The following is an 18,008-nucleotide window of genomic DNA, read 5'->3' as shown; positions in this document are numbered from 1 at the left end:
AAGTGAAATCGTGCATGTGGAGGAGCTCTGTGCACCACAGTGCACTGTGAGCACCAGTTACTATAAAAATATGAGCAGCCATTGATGTAGTCCAAGGAAGCACCGTGTTAAGTGCTTCACGTAGATTAACAGATTTAACTTCCATAGAAGTCCTGTCAAGCGGATAGCGAGACTTCACTTTATAGATGAAGCAATCAAGACCTTGATGGCTGGAAAAAGCTTGCTCAATGTTACGGAAGTTGCCAATGGCAGAGCAGAGATTCCACTGCACATGATCTGGTTTCAGTGGCTCTGTGTCTCACCACCACGTGACAGTGCCTCCCTAGATAGAGTTAGTAGTGGTGGGTTTCTAAACTATAGTTGCTATGTTTCCCAGGATAAAGGTTCTCCATATCACTTGGGCTGCCAGACTGTGGGTTCCAGCTAAAGGTTTTATTTTTCAGATCTTTGTTTGACATACTTACATTCATGTCTAAACACGACAGTTTTTCCAAATTATGGAAATCACCAGCCCTTGTTATTTGTCCATTTTTCTACATTTTGACGTTCACCAAACTGGATTTTATAGTTGTAGCCCCATGTGGTAGAAAGGGATCCTGAATATCCAGAATCTTGTATTCACTGAGTGATCTTGAACAAATCAATTAGTTTCTCTGTGCATTAGTTGACTTAAAAACCCACTTGGGGCCAGGCTCAGTGACTCATGCCTGTAATCCCAGTACTTTGGGAGGCCAAGGCGGGCGGATCATCAGGTCAAGAGATTGAGACTATCCTGGCCAACATGGTGAAACCCTATCTCTACTAAAAAACACAAAAATTAGCTGGACGTGGTGGTGCGTTCTTGTAGTCCCAGCTACTTGGGGAGGTTAAGGCAGGAGAATTGCTTGAACCTGGGAGGCAGAGGTTGCAGTGAACTGAAATCACACCATTGCACCCCAGCCTGGCACCTGGTGACAGAGCAAGACTGTCTCAAAAAAAAAATAAAATAAAATAAAATAAAAAAATAAAAAAAATAAAAAAACACCAGTTGGTTTTGAGGTTTAGAAATAATACTGTAACAAAATACTTCAACCCATAGTGGAAATTCAATACAATTTCACAGACATTTTTAATCTTTGTTTATTGGTATGTATTGAATCTAATGTGCATTAATACTGACATAGTTTTTTTCTTCCTTCTACTTTGTTAACTTTCTTTTTATCATGCTCATTCCATATACCTGGTTATTGGCCTTAAATGTTGGAAGAAGGTAATGTGCCAACTGATATGGCTTGGCTGTATCTCCACAATAATCTCATCTTGAATTGTAGCTCCCATAATCCCCACGTGTTATGGGAGGAACCCAATGGGAGAAACCCAATGGGAGGTAATTGAATCATGGGAATGAGTCTTTCCAGTGCTGTTTTCATAACAGTGAATACGTCTCACAAGACTGGAGGATTTTATAAAGGGTGGTTCCCTTCACACACTCTCTTGCCTGCTGCCATGTAAGACACTCCTTTCCTCCTCTTTTGCTTCTCCCATGATCGTGAGGTCACCCCAGCCATGTGAAACTGTGAGTACATTAAATCTCTTTTTCTTTATAAATTATCCAGTCTTGTGTATGAAATACATAGCAGTATTTCATACATAGCAGTATGAAAATAGAGTGATACACCAACAAACAAGCTAATTGGTTAATTAATTAATTGATGAGTCTTAAACATAACTATAAAATAACGCTGCTATTTTGTTAAGCAAACTAGACTCATTGACATTGGCAATATGTTGTGTGATAATGTGAACATGTAATATTCATCTACATTTACTAACCATTTATCAGATGTTTCTAGAGCACTTAGCATGATGTACATGACAAAGATCTATAGCCTCGAGACACAACATGAGCAGATTGTTCAGAGGTGGAGATGTTCTGATGGCCTGAAACAGTAGGTTGCTAGGCTTCAAGCCTTGGCAAGATGCTCCTGCCTTAGCCATATTCTTGGGTCTAGAGTAGTATTCTGTCTCCTTGAAGGTGGCCATGAGGAGTGGCTACTGTGCAGAACAGGCTCCAAGTGCAGAGACCAGTGTGAAGAATCAAAGCCCTCAATAAAGGAGGAAGACTTTCTCAAAAGCATACCGTTACACACAGGTTTCCCGTTCTGATTAAAAGTGAGAGATACTAGAGGAAGGGGGTATAGACCACCTGATCAATATTCCTACATGGGATCCCAGGCTTGGAACATGATCTTCCACTGACAGCATCCTGTTGCCTGACTTATATTGAGGGCAAAGCCTGCCAATGCATACCCTGCAGAAGTTATGGCTGACTTGCTATTTCCTGGAGGGTTAAGCTTCCAAATGGAGATCCTAGAAGCCCAGAAAAACTTCGGTGGTCAGCAGAAGGGATGTGAATGTGAACCAGGAGACAGACACCCACCTGCTCTAGCTCACCATAAAATAATTTAAAACACACACACACACAGACACACACACACACACAACCCAAAATGAGTATTTTGTGCTTGATTTCCTGTTCCAGTTATTTTAAAAGTACCATTTCACTTATGCTTTCTACTGTATACTCTTTCATAAACCTTTTTGAAGATCTTGTTATGTCTACATCATTTTTAAGTTAATGTGAACAAATAGATTTTAAGCTTCTGTTCTAGAGGTTTTTTTTTTTTTTAACAATGTTATCTTATTTAAATTTCAGGAAAAAAAAAAGAACTTAGGGAATAAATGTTATTTCTTCTGTTGTGCATGAGAAAGTTGAGACCCAGGGAGGTGTCAGATTTGTATCTGGAATCCAGATGAGCCTAAAGCAAAGATCCATAGGCTCTTTCTATCATGCTTATTTCAATAACTTTGCCATCACTCAAAACAAGCATGAAACTTCTTTGGAATTCCTTTAGTCAATTTCCAAGCAAGCCATTACCTTAGGACCATGCCTCATCTTTGATTAATAGCTGCATAACTATGATCCCATGTTTCAACAATGGCAACCTTATTGAAATAAGTATCTGCCTTCCCTTGGTGACTAATTTGAAAGGCATAAACTCACTTAGATTAATGCAACCTAAGCCAACTCCATCCTATAGAATTTTCTATGATGATGGAAATGTTCAGTGTCTATGCTGTTTAATGCAATACTCATGGGTCACAGGTGACTAGTAAGCACTTGAAATTTGGCTAGTGAGACTAAAGAGTTAAATTTTTACATTTTATCTAATTTTAATTAATTTAAAACATAAGTAGTCACCTTTGGATAGTTGTTACTAGACAGGATAACACATAGTATAAGCTATGTGTTAATAACAGTAGCAACTGCAACAAAAATAGCCCATTCTATAACCTATTTTTATTGGGTTTTTTTTGAAATTTTATTTTATCATGGTAATAACACTTAACATGAGATCCATCTTCTTAAAGTTTTAAGTGCACAATACAGTTAATCATAGGCACTACGTTGTACAGTAGGTCTCTAGAATGTAATCTTCTGACTTAGATGAAATTTGGTTAGTAGTTCCCCACTTCCCCTCCACCAGCCATTGGCAAACACTCTTTCAGCCTATTGAGTATTGTGGATACTTCATATACATGGAGTCATGCAGTGTTTGTCCTCTGACTGGCTTATTTCACTTAGCATATTGTCCTTAAGGCTCATCTATGCTGTCCCATATGGCAGAATTTCCTTCTTTTATAAGCCTGATTATTATTCCATTGTATGTATACACCACATTTGTATTATCCATTCAGTCATCAGTAAGCAGTTTGGTTGTTTTTATATTTGTCTGTTGTAAACAGTGCTGCAACAAACACCGGAGTGCTAATAGCCCTTTAAGATTTTAATTTCAACTCCTTTGGATAAATACTCAGAAGAACATGTGTGTGCTATGAGAATATGGACTCAGCCACTAGGCTTATTGTCACATACTGTGCACAGACCACGTCTTGTAAAGTGTTAAAACGCATCTCTAGGAGGAATGAAGATCCCAAATACAATGTTAGAATTGTTGCGGAGGGCTATAATATGACAGCTGGGAACAGCCATTTATGATTTGGAAAGTGAGGCACAGAAAGACATGGCTATGCCCTGGACCAATCAGTGACTCAGGATCTCTGGGGATACCCTATACCAATAGATATACACTAGGCATCATTTTTAGGAATATATTTTTTCAACTCAGTTATTCATTCAAACGGAAACACACACACACACGTACACACACACACTCATAGGCAGAGCAATCAAATCACAATGGATCTCAAACACCTGGCCTAGTCCCCCACTGTAATTGTTCTTGACATCACAATCCTTTCAAACTCTGCTCCAGTCTTTCCGCAGACAGGGAGGGACTCATGCTTTGTGCAAATTCTAACAAAGTAGTATTAGTTTTCATTGGAGAATTTGGGAAAATGGGGAGGAGCTTCCTAGTAGCCCTGAAGAAATTAGGAAGCACATTGCCATTTGAAAAGCAAAGATCCTGATTTCTAAGGTACCCATGCTAACAAAGAGAACGTTCTGTACTGTTTGGAGCCCAGGTTCCTAACTCTTTCCTTCCGTAACAACTAAAGGAAAGAAAGTTGTTCCTCTGAGAGCTGTATAGATAACCCTTTTTCCACTTCAAAAGGATGATCTACAATTCAACACCGGCCCAGCCCACATGTGGTCTTTGAGCTGAGCATCCTGGAACCAGAAGGAGATACCGTGTCCCCAGACAGAAAGGTACCCAGAATCCTACAGAAGAGAGCACATGAGGGTCAAGGCTGGGACAGCAATAACCTTTCCTCATCACCTGCCTGCACCCTTCCATGTTAACATACTGTGAACTGAGCAGAAGTGACAAAACCAATCCATCACCCCAGAGCCAACACAAAGAGGAATAGAGAGGTTAACAGAAATTGATGACATCCCCACTGGAATTTTACACTGATTCGGCCAGCCCTACGATTGAAATAGACAAAGATTTATAGTCCGAGCGAGGACGCTGGCTGCTCTTGATTGCCTTGATTTTTTTTATGCGCTCCTGAATATTTATTCCCAAGCTCATCACCGGCTTGTAGCATTAGAATGCTGATTTGATTGTACATTCCAAGAGGAGCAGGCATTATGCAGCCATTTGCATGATGTGAGAGAAATCACCAGAACGTTTCTGATATCAGCGGCCAAAATGATGGCTAATGTTCACCTGCAAAAGCAGGATTGTGTAATATTTTTTTTGAAATTCAGATTTCCTTCTGCTTTTTCTCAGCATAAAAATAAAAAAGGGGAATTATTCTATATCCTGTGGATGAGAAATTGTATTTTGTCATGCCTCCGAGGGCTACAGCAGCATCGAGCTTTTATGAATTCGTTTGATATCAGGGCTGTGCATTTCGAGTTCCAACACAAATTTTTCCCCCCATGACATTATTACTGAAAGCTTTTATCAGTTCATTGTGACAGAAAATTGATTATTATCCTTGACATTTGATGGATAGCTTTCATAAAAGTATTTTTTTTTATTTCATGTTGGCCTATAAAGCTTCCCCTACTACCTCCCCAAAAAAACTTTCTCAAGACACGAAAAGAATTTCTCAGTTCTTTTGCAAATCTTCCTCTAGGCATCTGCAGTGGAGGATCAAGTGCCTAAGAATAAAAGTTGAAGGGAAGCTACAGATCTGGACTTGCTGTTTGCTCTTCCCTGCACTTGCCAATGAGAAGTTAGAATGCACCCAAGAGACAGGCCCCTGGGACTCTCAGATAAGATTCTGAGCCTGATCTATTCCATGATTTTGTATTTTATCACCATGAACAATTCTAAGTATGACCATAAATGAGAAAACATAGTGAGGACACTTTTTTATTGTAATAACTTTAGTGCCTCAAATAATTATACCAAGGGCAAATGCTATTATTTTTCAAAAAGTCAAGCCCTTTTTGAAATGTGACACTTTTCAAACTCTAGTCAGACTTCAAAGAATGTTTAAGTAACATGTCATCTTTTGCCATATCAGTTAGAGAGCCTATCCATTAACTAGAATGTAATAATCATAGCCCTTTGCTTTCTTTGCAGTGTTGGCTCTCAGTGTATCATTGTCATAAGCCTGTGAGACAGATGGCTTTATTTTTTCTCGCCAGAAAAGAAAGATTTGGAGAGTTAAACTAACTTAACATAAGTCTATGATAGAGACCTGTGCATGGTAGAGACAGACGTAGAATCACATGGTTCTAACTTGAAATCCAATGTTCATCCTCCTCATCACATTAGTTCCTTGATGGCCTATTCCAATAGTAATACATCAGGCAGGCCAGGCACGGTGGCTCGCACCTGCAATCCTAGCATTCTGGGAGGTCAAGGGTGGCAACTGCCTGAGCTCAAGAGTTCAAGACCAGCCTGGGTAACACAGTGTGAAACACTGTCTCTACTAAAATAAAATTTAAAAAAATAAAAAACATAGTTGGGTGTGGCGGCATGCACCTGTAGTCCCAGCTACTCAGGAGACTGAGGCGTGAGATCGCTTGAACCTGGAAGACCGAGGTTGCAGTAAGCCGAGATCAAGATCGCATCACTGCACTCCAGCGTCGGCCACAGAGTGAGACTCCATCAAAAAAACAAAAAACAAAAAAAACACCAAGAAATATATCAGGCATCACGTCTTTAGGAATACATTTTTTTCAACCCTATTGTTCACTCAAACAGAAACACACACAACACATATACACTTTGTCTCTCATAGGCAGAACAATCAAACCACAAAGGATCTCAAACAGCTCTCCTGGTCCCTCCGCTGTCATTGTTCTTGACGTCACAGTCATTTCGTACTCTGCTCCAGTCTTCCCACAGACACAGAGGGACTCACATTTTGTGCAAATTCTAACCAAGTGGTATTAGTTTTCACTGGAGAATTTGGGAGCAGCTTCCTAGCGGTCAGAGAAATCGGGAACCCTGTTGGCATTTGAAAAGCAAAGATTCAAAGATTCAGCCAGGCACGGTGGCTCATGCATGTAATCCCAGCACTTTGGGAGGCCAGGGAGGGTGGATCACGAGGTCAGGAGGTTGAGACCAGTATGACCAACATGGTGAAACCCTGTCTCTACTAAAAATATAAAAATTAGCTGGGTATGGTGGCGCACACCTATAATCCCAGCTACTCAGGAGGCTGAGGCAGGAAAATCACTTGAACTTGGGAGGCGGTGGCTGCAGTGAGCTGAGATCATGCCACTGCCCTCCAGCCTGAGTGACAGAGCAAGACTCTGTCTCAAAAAAAAAAAAAAAGAAAAAGAAAAAATTCTCATTTTTAAGGTACCCTTGCTAACACAGAGTGAGCAGATGCCCCATTTCACCCACACAACAACTTCTTTAGTAGGAGAAAGTCCAGCTCCCTTATATAGATGAGGCCATTAAGTCTCCAGGATATTCAGTGACTAGATCAAATCTTTGCAGGGGAAGGGCAAAGAGTTAAATCCATGTCTCCAGGATTCCTTGCTCAATCTCTAGCACTGGAGAGTGACAGTTAGGGTTCACACCCCTTTAAAGAGCCTTTGGGTTTTGCTAGACATTTAAATTACTTTCTGTGAGATGCACTGACATTTCTAACTAAAGCAGAACATCACTATTCCATAAAAGATCAACTTTATCTAGGACTCTTATAATATACACACGGTCATTCACAAGTCTTACTTGGGAAAAATTAGAGATCACGTCACAGGGGAATGAAAAGGCACAGATTTTCCTTACTTTCCCCATGACCTCACTTTATGCCTGTCAGAGAATGCACTTGTTCCTACAGTCCCTCAGGGGTGTTATAATGAGGGCAGATAGTGTATTAGAATTAATAGGAACAGTGGGAGTCTCAGAAAAGAGAAGACTTAAAATAGTTCATTAAGTGTAGGAGGTAGAAAACTTTATTTGATGAATCAAATGGTCTTCATTAAAAGTGAACTTTTCCGAGGAACTAGAAATTCCACTTAAAAATACATTTTTTTCCCTGATTAAGAGAGATAAGTTAATATATGATCATTCTAGAAATTTTGGAACATGAAGAAATGCATTCCCCAAAAAACATCACTTGTAATTTATGACTGTAAGATAACCACAAGAAATGTGTTTCCTGGTAAGGCTGTGTCTTTTCCTAAGTGTTTATGTTTGCATCTGTGAACTACTAAGTTAGGATCATATGGTGTATATTGTTGTTTTACAGTTTTAAAAAATATATTTAGCATTGCATCTAGAGTCCAGATATTAAATAGTCTTTGAAAACTTGGCATTTAATGGCTACATAATCACGATTTGGCCATAGCATGACATATATCCACTATTAATAAACAATTAAATCACTTTTAGTTTTCTTGGCTGTAGCATGCTTTGATGTCTAAGCTGCATGAGTTCCCTTGTGAGGGTAACTTTTTTATTCCATTTTGCAGTAGAGGAAATAAAAGTCAAATTCATGGTTTTCCCAAAACCGTAAAGTATGTGGTATGAAAACAGGCAGGATTCAAACATGAGGATTTTCACTTCAAGGCCAATTGTCCTACGAGAGATGAAATTTCGGTGATGGTACTTGGAAGAGATTCTCTTAACAGTACAAAACCATAAGCTTTGGAATCATATGTTTGAACGTGAACTAAAAGCAAAACACTTGTGTTTACATCTTTATTCCTTACCGGGTCTGTCCTCTTGAACACGTGCCTTCACTTGAGGCCCATTTTGCCATCTATAGAACAGGTATTTTTGCTCTCACGGTGTTGTTATGCGGATTAAATAAAGTGAGACATACGTTTAAATACCTCGGAAATGTGAAATGTGAAGCAGGTTTCCAATGAATGATCACCACTGTTACGATCACTACTAAATATTGCATCAAATAGTCAATAGCAAGCGGAGTAGTCTTTCCTCTTGAATGTCCTATCTGTGAAAACTTGAATTCTGTTAGGCTTTTTTTTTTCTCATTTAAAGTTTAATGTCTTTAAGAGACAGTAGAATAACAGATTTCAAGGCAAAAAGTTCTCCACAACCCTTGGACTTTGACCTCAAGGACGGCAGCAGAAAGTGAATGATGCAAATTGTAGGAATGGAGAACCTAGGACCAGCTTGCTCTAGCCCAGCAGAGAACACGTCAAGTAGGATTCAAATATATAAAGTGTCTACATCTAAAATCACACCCACATGCATGGAACAGAACTGCCTGGAAATAAACGTTTTATTTCTCCAGCTCGCCCCTTAAAAATAGGTACTCAACCACTTGGCAATTGTAGAAATTTTGTTCCTTGGTACAGAAGGACAGCTATACATATACATATACACATATACATCTATATGTATATACGTACATATATGTATGTATATATATATACACATACATATGTACATATATACATACATATATATGTACATACATATGTATATATGTATGTATATATGTACATATACATATGTATGTGTATATATGTACATATACATATGTATGTATATATATGTATATACCTGTGTATATAAATATGTGTATATGTGTATAAGTATATATGTATACATATAAATATGTATATATACATATATTTTTATATATGTGTACATATGTATATATATACACACACACACATTCACACACACACACACACACACACACACACACACATATATGTATACCTTATATCTAAAACTGCAGTGTCCAGTATGTTAATCCCTAGCCAGAGACACCCAGGGAGCTTTGAAATGTGGTAAACCCCAACAGAGATATGTTGTAAATGTAAAACTCACATCTGATTTTTAAGACTTACTAGGAAAAAAATGAATACAAAATATCTCCTTCACATCTTTTATATTGATTGCATGTTAGAATGATAATACATTGTGTTGAACGAATACATTATTAAAATTAATTGAAGCTGATTCTTTTTACCTTTTTTAAAGTGCTACTAAACAACTTAAAATTGTCTGCATCTCAAATTATATTTCAATTGGCCTGCATTGTTCAATTGAGGATAGGTCATGTCTCAATAATTTGAAACAACTTGCTCCTGTATCTCCACTACATTAGGTTTAGTAGATTGACGAAGTGGGTGGGAGAAAAGGAGGAAGGTTGTTCTGAAGTGGCTCAGTCTCTCCTCCCATTCCACTTCTGGGCAGAAAATCCTTTGTTCCCCAGAAGATTATATTATTATAGTATTGTTCCCAAAAGGATTATGTTATTTGGGAAAAATAAAATATATGTCCCAAAAGTATCTCTCAGAAAGAAGAAATTGCTCTCTATTTGGGTTTTTAGGTACCTAGAAAAATTTCTCCATTGTTTAGTACAAAGCAAAAAAAAAATTGTTTAAGCAAACTTTCTGTATACTTTGCTCATATTTGAATCTAGTTTGACTATTCCAAAGGAGTTCTTTGGCTTATTGCAAAACAGCAAAAAGTGTGGTCAGCAGTCTCTTAAAGCATGACAAATTTCCCAAAGCTGAAGGGCCATTTCAGCTACAATTATTAAAATGGAAAATTTCTTTCAGAAAATCATTTTGGCGATATAAGTAGAAATCAGAAATTCTCAAGTTTTTTAAATGATTGCTTTCATTATTCAAAAGGTTGTATTGCTCAAAATTAAAAGGAGTAAAAAAGAATTCTTAAAAAATAAGATTCTGAAAACATTCATTTTTCTTGGAAATTCTCAAGGGGATAATACTTGAGCTAAATTACTAAAGTAAGTACTATTGATGTGATCCCTTTTAAAAATTTTCTGATTTTGTAAAATTCAAAACAAATCAAAAACATAAAATGCAATTGACAAAGTGATTGGTAAATTCTAAGCAGTCTATGTTTAATTTATAATATTTTTAAGATTTATTTCATTCACAATATTGCAGTAAGTGCTGTATTTATCAGATATTTCAAATATGTATGTGTAAATAAATTAATGAAACAAATGTAAGTAGACATTTAACTATTTCATCTTCATTCCTAAAAGTTTATATTCTCAAGCTGCTAAAAACCTTGTACTTGCATCTTCTTATTTGGGAAAAAGAGGGTATTTAGAGTTACTAACTTACCAGGTGTTTAGAGAGAAGGAGTGGGAGTGGGGAGAGGCAGAGATAGAGAGAGATTTTAAGGAAGTGGATCGTATGATTCTGGGCACTGCCTTATCTAAATTCTGCAAGACAGCCTGGTAGGCAAGCTGGAGACTCAGGGGAGAGTTGATGCTTCAATCTGGAGTCTGAAGACAGTCTAGAGGCAGAATTTTCTCTTTTTTCCAGGGACCTGTCTATATTCTCAATAAAGCCTTCAACTGACAGCTTTACTCAAAGTCTACTGATAAAATGTTAAATCTCATCTAGTGGAGAGGTAATCTGCTTTACTCAAAGTCTACTGGTAGAATGGTAATCTCATCTAGTGGCGGACTGTGTGTGGATTGAGCTAGTTATATTGGCTCCCATGACCCAGTGTTCTAGAGGAAAGAGCCTTATGTTTAGATGGGAGGAAATTACAGCAAGAAGTAGAAGATGGAGGATCTCAAGAGGGATTCCAGATGGATCCTTTATATAGTTTGGCTGTGTCCCTACCCAAATCTCATACTGAATTGTAGTTCCCACAATCCCCATGTGTTGTGAGAGGGGCCCCATGGGTGGTAATTGGATCATGGGGCAGTTGCCTCATGCTGCTGTTTTCATGATAGTGAGTGGATCCGATGGTTTTATAAGTGGCTTTTGCCCCTTTAGTTCGGCACTGTCCTCCCTTCCATTATGTGAAGGACATGTGTGCTTCCCCTTCCACCATGATTATAAGTTTCCTGAGGCCTCCCTAGCCATGTGGAACTGTGATTCAATTAAACTTCTTTCCTTTATTAATTACCCATTCCTGGGCAGTCCTTTATAGCAGTGTAAGAATGGACGGATACAATCCTCTTTCCCTTGTTCCTGAGGAAGAATCAATAGGATGTGTGTATACTTACATACCTGTACACATATATGTGTGTATATATAGATATGAGAGAAAGAGAGAGAGTGATTGTTTTGAGGATTTTGCCTCATGTGATTATGGATGTTGGCAGGTCTAAAATCTTCAGGGTGGCCATCAGGCTGGAGACCCGGGTAGCTGGTGGTGTAGATGACGGTCGTCTGCTGGAAGAATTCCCTCTTGTTCAGGGGAGGTCTGTCTTTTGTTCTATTCTGGCCCTCAACTGATTGGATGAGACCCTCCCACATCAGAGAGAGCAACCTGCTTTACCCAGGCTTTACTTATGTAAATACTAATGTCATCCAAAAACACTCTCACAGAAACACCAATAATAATGTTAGACCAAATATGTGGTAACCATGGCCCAGCCAAGTTGACACATAACATTAACCATTCCAGGATCCCTTTGGGATTTCCTTGGGACCTTGTGCTGCAGTCTGGGGGTGAAAGGGGAACTGGTGTCACACATAAATATAAAGTTTCCCTTCATCTCTTTGTTTTGGCAGGACTATCATAATAGCAATCACATTTTGAGTTATTCAATTAGTCCCTTTCCATTCATTTTCCAGTTACCCTGTGCCCACCCCCGTTACATCAATGACATACTCACAAAGAAGACAGATACCATGTAGATCAAAGGACTCATTTTGAGTTTACATTTACACTTTGTGTGTGTGTCTAGAGAAGAATAATGTTCTTAATAGGCAAATGTTTTCATGTATGAAAGAATTGTATAAACCTACAAAGAAAAATAGTATGATTCTGTATCAAGAACAATCACAAAAGACCTGAGCTAAGGAGCTTACTATGAGCGGTTTGGTAGAAAGTGTTACAAGATAGAACTTTCAACCATTTTATAAATGACCAGTCGCTCTGGTCTGAATGGTGGTATACACCCAAAATTTATGTTGAAACCTAAGTCCCAATGCAAAAGTATTATGAGGTGAGGCCTTTAGGAGGTGATTAGGTCATGAGGGTAGAACCTTCATGAGTAGGATTCATGTCCTTAAATATGAGGCTTGAGGGGGGCTGTTTGCCCTTTCGCCACATGAGGACATAGCTAGTCTTCATGGTGCCATCTATGAAGCAGAGAGTGAGTCCTCACCAGACACGGAATCTGCTGGCTCCTTGATCTTGGACTTCCCAGATTCCAAAACTGCAAGTAATAAATTTCTGCCATTTGTAAGTTACTCAGTCTAAAGTATTTTGTTATAGCTACTAGAACAAACAAAGATACTGAGTAAAAAAGAAAAAAAAAAAAGAAAAACATTGGTACAACGGAGAGGAAGTGGGGGAATTGGAGGAAATGAGGCCATAGTACAAACACTACCTAAGAAGCTAAACCTCCAACCTCTCCAAGATTTGGTGAGAGAAAAGGGTGTGAGATTACAGAAATTCTAATCGAAATGTCAAAAAGAATGAGAAGGAGTTTGAAACATCCAGGCTGCACTCCACTTCCCACCACATCCAACACAACAAGGTAGCTTTGGCTGGGCTTGCCAACCTCTGTTACGGTACAGCAATATGGCTGAGCTATAGAACATGAGCAGAAATTTGCACCAATTTCTGGAGCATCAAAACTTCCCACAGGTTCCGTGTTAAGAAGTAAAGGAAGCTGGAGTCACCAGATGGAAGAGGTGTTGATTCTTTAATAACATAAACAAGCAGAGTCCCCCTACCAAGTGACCAATGCCCCCTCCTAAGCTATGGGTGAGAAATAAAATTCACTGTGCTAAGTCATTGAGATGGGTGCTATTGCTATGGAACTAACCCTATCTAATTCTGGATAAAAGGGGCCATTAAAAAGCAGCTTCTATCAGGATAAATAGCTAATGCATGTGGTGCATAATACCTAAGTGACAGGTTGATAGGTGCAGCAAACCACCATAGCACACATTTACCTACGTAACAAACCTGCATGTCCTGCATGTATATCCTGGAGCATACAATAAAGCAAAATTTAAAAATAGCTCCTAATCTGGCCAGGTTAGATTGAGGAGTACACTTTGGAGGTGCATTTTATTATGGTTGGCAAGGAGCAGGAAAATTTGTCAAAGGTGCTGATGTAGGAGACTGTCCTTCCCATGACATGAGTTAGGCTAGACGCTCTAAAGTAGATGTGGCCATTCCTAGGTTTCCTGAAACCTTAAGCAAGGGGGTCCTCATTTATCCTAGAGCCTGGCCCACTGAATCCCAGTAAGGAAATAGGTACTAAATGCAAGTCTGGAACTCCAGAGCACTTTCCTAATGAACAAAAGAAGCACAATGAGTTCTACTGAGTGCAGCTGCCAGGCAGGAACATGGGTAGGCATGAGTGTCCATCTTTGGCATCAGAGAAGGAGGAGGCAGAGGTCACCAGGCTGCCTTCTGGTGAGCAAGTTGGAGGAGGGTGGGTCACTCAGAGCAGATACAAGGAAGTAAAAATGAGTTTCCCCTCAGCTCTACCTCCTCCAGCTCATTCCACTTGTTCCTCTTGGGATACTGAGGCAGTGCTCTCCCTCCACGCCCACCCCATGCCTGCAAACACAGTTATGCTTCACATACGTAAACTGCTGTATCCTGTGACCACCAGACCTTGAAATCGGTTCTACAGTGTGTTTTCAAAGGTGTGGAAGACCTGGCTAGCCAACCCTTCTTAGCCACAGTCCCTTGGGAGTGAAAGGGAAAGAATAGATTCATTTCACAAAAATCATCACATTTACATATTTTTATCATGAGCTCAACGAATGATTTTAATTAAGCCGGTTTTAAAGAGGGTAGAGAGGAAGAAAGGCAAGATGGTAAATATTTAACACCTAATCAAGGGGAGAGAAGCGTGAAGCCGAAGCCCTCATTAAGCTGCAAAGAGGAGGGGGGCTTTGGAAGCCGCCTGGGCTGGAGCCCCTGCCTGCCCTTATCAGGGAAGTGACACTAGGCCAGCTGTGTCACCTCTTTGGGCCTCATGTTTCTCATCTGGTAAAATCGGGAAAGTGCCAACCTTGTGAGATGATTGTCAGGAGGGCCTAATTGTATTAGCAATAATAATGGCCAACATTTCTAGGGTAGAAACCGTGGCCAGGCATTTTATCCAGATTGCAGCCTTGAACCCTTGCATTGACACTATAAAGGAAGCACTGTTCACTTCCTCAGTTTACTTAACAGTAAACTGAAGTTTAGGGAAATTAAATATCTTTCTCAAGGTCTCATTGGCCTTTAAACCCTGGCTGTCACAACCCAGGACACACATTTTCGCAATTATATTATCTTGCCTGAACTCTGATGCCTGAATCACATACAAGCACATTCTCTCTATTTCTAAAGTTCAGGTCAAAAGACTGATCCAAATATCCAACTTGTCCAAGATGTCCAAATATCTTGCTAGTTATTTCTACTATGACTTCTAATACCATCAAATATATATTTGTAGAGCATCTTACAAAGCATGCTTGCAAATATTTTCCATCAGAAACACGGTATCACCAGAGATTAGAAAAGTTAGCTCATTTGGCCAGGGGCCCCTTTTACATGGAAGCAGGCCACGTGAGACCAGCTTTCTAGCATCCAAACACCTGCTTCAGAAATTGGTCAGCAACAAGAGGGGAAGACCTGAGGGGGAGAGGACAGCTTCAGGCCTCAGCTCTTGGGCACCCCCTAATCCATGGTCATTTCCAGGAGGTAAGATTTCAGTCTGTCTCATTTAGAGGGTGATTGGATGCACGAAATTCAGCCAGGATGCAGGAGATGGGTAAATCTTAAAGTGCAGCCCTTTCCGCACTGTGCTAAGTGCTCTGTTGAGATAATTGTATGGCTGTTTCTGCAATCAGTTCTGAGAAAATTGCTCCTCCCAAATTAGCTTCCCCTTATGCAATAGTTTATAGTTGATGGCATGGAATCACTGCAAAAAAAATTATATATATATGAGCAAATACTGGACAAATCGACAGGATATATTAACAGAAAAGGACGGTTTGATATATGTTACCAATAGGTCTGAATTATACTCCCAAGGAGTAAGTTTCCATCCATTTTTCCTCTCTCCCTTTTTTTCTACCCTTCCTTCTTCTTTCCCACCTTTCCTTTTTCTCCTTTCCTTCCTTCCTTCCTTCCCTCCATTCCCTTTCTTCCTCTTTTCCTTCTTTTTCTCCTTCTCTTCCTCCCCCTTTCTCTTTTTATTCTGCTCTCTTCTCTTCCTCCACATTCTTCCCACTTCTTTCTCTTACTTAATTACACTACTGTCTAGTCTACTCACTTTCTGAATCAGGTGGACAGATTTGAACTTCTAGGCAGAGTTCTATGAAGAAAGACAGCTCTCACGAAGCTTACCGTTTGAGTAGTTATTTGGCATTAGCCTCTTCATAATTATCACTGCCTTTTCCATAGACATCCTTGCCAATGTTCTCAACTATGAGGTCTCCCTAATCCTCCTTCCTGCCAGTGGTGGGAAGCAGGAATAGGCTGGCTCAGGTGAAATCTTCCTCAAACTCTCTCATTCAATTTCTCATGACCAGGAATACAAGGTGCTTAATTGGAACCATGCAGTTAGTCCCAAGGATTGGGAAGAACTTCCTGGATTTCACCTCCTGTAACAGATGGGGAACCAGAGCCCAGATGAAATGATTCACCCATGGCCATGCGCCTAAAAGCATCAGAAACAATCTCTATCCTCTTCAGGGACTGAGCCCTGTGTGTCTTCCATGGTGCCATATGACCTCAGGCTACAAAATGCAGCTTTCACATGAGTCAAACTCTGTGTCTCTACCTGGGGTCGACCCAGCCAGAGAACAGGCCCACTTCAGTAGTTCTATGAGAAGTAAATGAGTTCAAGGACTGAGTGTTGCTGAAAAAAGATATTCACACTCAAATGCCTTTTGGTGTAAGCTGCTCTCCAGTGCCCACTCTCCCTCATCAGCCTGCATATGGCGACATCACCCTTGCACTTTACCTGCTGGACACCTGAACACTTCTGCGTTTGCAAACATCAATCTAAAGTGTGACCTTCTTGGCAGTTTACTAGCAACACGTGGGCTAACCAGTCCAGGCAGCCCCTGACAGTAATGGCACCCTCAGCCCACCCACATGGCGCCTCTATTTGTATTTCCTTTGGAGCTCATTTGAATACAGGGCTTCTATTTATGGTTTAAGGAGGCAGACCGTGAGAGACAGGTCTCTTACTTAGCAACCTGGGAAACAACTAATTGGTTACCTCAAATGAAAGTAAGTAAAATTTTAAATTGTGCTGTGGCCTATCTTGAAGAAAAGAACACTGCAGGAGAGAGAGGAGGTACAGGCAGCTCTTCAAAGATGTTGAATTGTTGAATAAGACAGTTCAATTTGCATTACTCCCAACAATTCTGCCTACCTCGATTTATTCTCCATACATGAATTATATCTTTATAAATGTGTATTTTGTCCTTACAAAAAGAAAGACAGAGTTTTTCCCAGAGAAATTGGACAGACCTGTAAAAATTAAAAATAACTATATCATTTTAAATAGAGCACCCTAGATTATTCAGATCCTCATCGTAATTTTCATAATAACTATTTTGCTAGAATTTTAGCCTATTAACCAGTATAAATTTGGTTTTGATTGTTTCTGAGTATCAGTGCAGTGGTTGGTCTTCAGGAATATCAATTTTAATATCTCAATGATGTTCTCTGGGAAACTTTTTCTTGACCACAGGACTATTTTATGACCTAATAGCAACATCTGCATCCGATGAAATCTGTCATCATCTGCCATGCAAGGTATTGGTTGTTGCCTAGCAACAAGTCAGGTATACTGAGTATTTGCTGAGATAGATTAGTTGCATTGTTGCCGTGACAACCACCTTTGTTAGGTAATTAAATGGGTTTGCCTCAGATTTGGGACTGGAAAATCATGTATGTTGTATGAAGTAGTGTTTGTCCTGACCCCACTGCTGATCTTCACTGCAGTGCCGAGATCCTCAAAAATGTGCTCTATGATTAGGGAAGGCTTGTTGGGGTAAAGATGCCACTAAGTTAACTAAAATTAACTAAATTGAGCTAAAATAATATCTTTAAAAGTATGAATAATGAGATAGTACAAGTGAGTTTCTTTGGGAGGAATCAAGCAGTTCTCTATCTTATTCGTGATGGTGGCTACATGAA

Source organism: Cebus imitator, unplaced genomic scaffold, assembly GCF_001604975.1.
Source record: "Cebus imitator isolate Cc_AM_T3 unplaced genomic scaffold, Cebus_imitator-1.0 Scaffold52, whole genome shotgun sequence".
Taxonomy (NCBI): Eukaryota; Metazoa; Chordata; class Mammalia; order Primates; family Cebidae; genus Cebus; species Cebus imitator.
Note: the sequence above shows the minus strand (reverse complement) of the source record.